The sequence below is a fragment of the Bison bison genome, unplaced genomic scaffold, assembly GCF_000754665.1.
Source record: "Bison bison bison isolate TAMUID 2011002044 unplaced genomic scaffold, Bison_UMD1.0 scf7180017864469, whole genome shotgun sequence".
Taxonomy (NCBI): Eukaryota; Metazoa; Chordata; class Mammalia; order Artiodactyla; family Bovidae; genus Bison; species Bison bison.
The window spans coordinates 5,872,104-5,877,398 of record NW_011495030.1 but is presented as its reverse complement, the minus strand read 5'-3'; positions in this window follow the sequence as shown (position 1 = coordinate 5,877,398).

Here is a 5,295-nt window from a genome sequence, read left to right as displayed (position 1 = left end):
GATCCCATGGACTGCAGCCCACCAGGCTCCTCCATCCATGGGATTTTCCAGGCAAGAGTACTGGAGTGGGGTGCCATTGTCTTCTCCCCAGGCTTCCCTGTCCATCCCCAACTCCTGAAGCTTGCTCAAACTCATGTCTATTGAGTTGGTAATGCCATCCAACCATCTCATCCTCTGTCGTCCCCTTCTCCCACCTTCAATCTTTCCCAGCATCAGGGTCTTTTCCAATGAGTCAGTTCTTCACATCAGGTGGCCAAAGTATTGGAGTTTCAGCTTCAACATCAGTCCTTCCAATGAATATTCAGGACTGATTTCTTTTAGGATGGACTGGTTGGATCTCCTTGCAATCCAAGAGACTCTCAAGAGTCTTCTTCAACACCACAGTTCAAAAGCATCAATTCTTCGGCGCTCAGCTTTCTTTATAGTCCAATTCTCACATCCTACATGACTACTGAAAAACCATAGCTGTGACTAGATGGACCCTTGTTGGCAAAGTAATATCTCTGCTTTTTAATATGCTCCATAGCTTTTCTTCCAAGGAGCAAGCATCTTTTAATTTCATAGCTGCAGTCAACATCTACAGTGATTTTGGGGCCCCAAAAAATAAAGCCTGTCACTGTTTCCATTGTTTCTCCATCTATTTGCCATGAAGTGATGGGACCAGATGGGACCAGATCTTAGTTTTCTGAATGTTGAGTTTTAAGCCAACTTTTTCACTCTCCTCTTTCACTTTCATTGAGTCTCTTTAGCTCTTCTTCGCTTTCTGCCATAACGGTGGTGTCATCTGCATATCTGAGGTTATTGGTATTTCTCCCAGCAATCATGACTCCAGCTTGTGCTTCATCCAGCCTGGCATTTCACATGATATACTCTGCATATAAGTTAAATAAGCAAGGTGACAATATACAACCGTGATGTACTCCTTTTCTGATTTGGAACCAGTCTGTTGTTCCATGTCCAGTTCTAACTGTTACTTGTTAACCTGCATACCAATTTCTCAGGAGGCAAGTAGTGGTCTGGTATCCCCATCTCTTTAAGAATTTTCCACAGTTTGTTGTGTCTACACAGTCAAAGGCTTTGATGTAGTAAATAAAGCAGAAGTAGATCTTTTTCTGGAACCCTCTTGCTTTTTCTAAATCTAGTTTGAACATCTGGAAGTTCATAGTTCACATACTGTTGAAGCCTGGCTTGGAGAAGTTTGAGCATTTATTTGCTAGTGTGTGAGATGAGTGCAATTGTGCAAAAGTTCAAACATTCTTTGGCATTGCCTTTCTTTGGGATTGGAATGAAAACTGACATTTTCCAGTCCTGTGGCCACTGTTGAGTTTTCCAAATTTGCTGACATATTGAGTGCAGCACTTTCACAGCATCATCTTTTAGGTTTTGAAATAGCTCCACTGGAATTCCATCACCTCCACTAGATTTGTTCATAGAAATGCTTCCTAAGGCCCCCTTGACTTTGCATTCCAGGATATCTGGCTCTAGGTGAGTGATCACACCAAGGTGTTTATCTGGGTAATGAAGATCTTTTTTGTATAGTTCTTCTCTGTATTCTTGCCATCTCTTCTTAATATCTTCTGCTTCTGTTAGGTCCATACCATTTCTGTCCTTTATTGTGCCCATCTTTGAATGAAATGTTCCCTTGGTATCACTAATTTTCTTGAAGAGATCTTTAGTCTACTACTACTTATAGGGTATATCCACAGAAAATGATATCACTACTTGAAGAGATGTCTGCACACCCATGTTTACTGCAGCATTACTCACAATAGTCAAGATATGAAAGCCACATAAACATCTGGTCAATGGATGAATGGATAAATATTTTTTATTTCTTTCTATATATGTATGTATGTACATATCATATATGTATGTATATATATACAATGGAATATTATTTAGCCATGAAAAAGGAACTTCTGCCACATCATGAATGGATCTTGAGTGCATATGCCAAATGACACAAGTCAGACAGAGAAAGACAAATCCTGTATGATATCATTTATGGATGGCTCTAAAGTTGGCTCATAGTTGGCCAACTATGGCTCATAGTTCTACTGATGATTACCATTTTGAGGGTTTGGGTCTTTTCTCTCCCACCTCTTTCCGTATTTTTTTCTTTCTTCCTTCATCTTTGCTTCACTTCTTTCTTGCATTTTTCCTGTCTTACTTTTCTGTCTTCTCTCTCCTTTTCTTTTCTCTTTCCATTTCAGTTTGTATGAAATGGGGCAGAGGAATTTAGGAGTGGGGAGTAAAGGGGGTTACATTCGTTTCACCTGAGTTGTGTTTTTTAGCCTCAGGATTTGGTGTTTGAGCAAAAAACAATTCAGTTGAAGCCTGTGTGAACTTAGTGTAACTTGAATATCCCCAGGCCTCAACATGTTTATGAATAAATGACCCTAACTGTTAAATCTTCGTATTACTAACTCTAATGCCAGACCAAGACATGATTTCCAGCCCCATGAAAAGAACCCTTGCTGGTATCTTGGCAAGCCATCAAGGATTATCTTACATTCATCACTCATAATGTCCCTCTGATCCCTATCACATTCCCTTCTGTGCCTGTTCCTCTGGGCGCATGTTGCTGTAGATACCCTGGCTACCATATGCTTAATCCTCAAGTCATCTCAACAAATCAGTGGCTTGAAACATAAGAAATAGCTTCCTCTGTCTGCCTTACATTCAGACGGACCTCCACAGCAGAGCCATTTGTCCTGACATGCTTGAATTTAATAATACAGTCACACTTGAGTTTATAGGCAGAAACCTCTTAGTCCCCAAAATGGACAAACCCCCAGAGAAGGGGAGTCAGAGAGGACCTCAGTACCAGCTGCCAAGCTCTACTCAGAGTTGCACTCACCTTCCACTCAGACTCACAGATGCCTTCCTCCTCTTGGTGAAGGCTCATTTTCGAGTGGCTTCTAAGGTACTCCACACCTAACCCCACCAAGGGGTCTTAAGGTCAGTTCAGGACATGCCATGATGTATGTCCAAGCGGCTCCTTGGCTCCCATGATAAATAGAGGAGCAAGGAGACAAGCAGGCTGCAGAGATGAGCCCAAATCTACACAGCTGTTTTTTCTAGATCTTGAGTTAAGGTCAATGAGAACTTTGGCTCATCCTGCTGGTTACTAATATCTATTCATCCCTTCTTTGAAAATGAAGTTTTAATTATATTCAAGGTGACAACTTACTCTGAAAGTCAAATGCCCCACTTGCTTATAGGTAGGTGTGGCCATCTCAGTTCCAAGCAATGAAGCCTCAGCAGAAGTGGGTGGGTAGAGATTCAGGAAAACTCTCCTTAAAGGAGTAGACAGCTGCTCAAGTACATTTTGACCTTTCTCCCTTACTGTTAGCTTTCTGGAATTAGATACGATGGCTAAGGTCCTAAAAATATTTTGTATTATAAAATGGGCTTAAGGATCAAAGGCAGGCATGAAGTTATAATCTGAAGGTCCTGAAAGTAAAAGTCGCTCAGTCATGTCTAACTCTTTGTGACCCCATGGACTATACAGTCCACAGAATTCTCCAGGCCAGAATACTGGAGTGGGTAGCCTTTACCTTCTTAAGTGTATCTTCCCAACCCAAGGATCAAACTCAGGTCCCCTGCATTGCAGGTGGATTCTCTACCAGCTGAGTCACAAAAGCCAAGAATACTGGAGTGTGTAGCCTATTCCTTCTCCAGCAGATCTTCCCAATGCAGGAATCGAACCCTGGTGTCTCCAGCATTGCAGGTGGATTCTTTACCAACTGAGCTATTAGGGAAGCCTGAAGTTAGGATGGTTACTCAGAAATCTAATTTGATTTCTTCAGTAACCTGTTATTTAGAAACCTATTGTTTAATCTCTATGTGTTTATATTTTTTACATTTTTTCCCTGTAATTGATATCTAGTCTCATACTGTTGTGGAAAACCGACCTTTTCTAGTCTTGTGGCCACTGCTGATTTTTCCAAATTTGTTGACATATTGAGTGCAGCACTTTAACAGCATCATCTTTTAGGATGATGACATAGCTCAGCTGTAATTCCATCACCTCCATTAGCTTTGTTTGTAGTAATCAGTAAGTAATGTAGTAAGGCCCTCTTAACTTCATACTCTAGGATGTCTGGCTCTAGGTGAGTGATGACACCATTGTGGTTATCTTTAAGACCTTTCTGTATAGTTCTTTTATGTATTCTTGCCCCCTCTTCTTAATCTCTTCTGATTCTGTTAGGTCCTTACCATTTCTGTCCTTTATCATACCCTCCTTGCATGAAATGTTCCCTTGATATGTGCAGTTTTCTTGAAGAGATTGCTAGTCCTTCCCATTCTTTTGGGCTTTCTTATCTCTCCTTGCTATTCTCTGGAACTCTGCTTACAGTTGTGTATATCTTTCCCTTTCTGCCTTTTGCTTCTCTTCTTTCCTCAGCTATTTGTAAAGCCTCCTCAGACAACCACTGGGTATCTGGTTCCTTCTTAGATTTCTGGGTCACCATCCAGGAAGTCAGGAGGTGGGAGGGAGGTTCATGGGGGGGGGGGCATATGTATACATATGGTTGATTCATGTTAATATTTGGCAGAAACAAACACAATATTGTAAAGCAATTATCATTCAATTAAAAATACATAAACTTATTTTAAAAAAAGAAAGAAAAGGTCAGTTTTCTTTTAAGTAAAAAACAGGTTTTTTAAATTTTTTATTAAGCAAAAATTTTAATTAACCAAGAGTTCATGTCTTATCATTTTTATCCATCATTGCATTACTTTATAAATGGCTTGAGAATTATCCATTCTTTGGTATATTCTATGTGTCTCCTTCATTTGAGTAATCAAGATATGTCTGCATCTGAAAATAAGCTTGTATGATTTTTTTTTTTTTTACTTTACAATATTGTATGAGGAGTTACCCGGAGCCATGGCTTCGTGGGCGCAGGAGGGCCTAGAGGAGCTATCCCACATTGAAGGTCAGGAAGGGCGGCGGTGAGGAGATACCCGTCGTCCAAGGTAAGGAGCAATGGCTACACTTTGCTGGAGCAGCCGTGAAGAGATACCCCACGCCCAAGGTAAGAGAAACCCAAGTAAGACGGTAGGTGTTGCAAGAGGGCATCAGAGGGCAAACACACTGAAACCATACTCACAGAAAACTAGTCAATCTAACCACACTAGAACCACAGCCTTGTCTAACTCAATGAAACTAAGCCATGCCCGTGGGGCAACCCAAGACGGGCGGGTCATGGTGGAGAGATTTGACAGAATGTGGTCCACTGGAGAAGGGAATGGCAAACCACTTCAGTATTTTGTCTTGAGAACCCCATG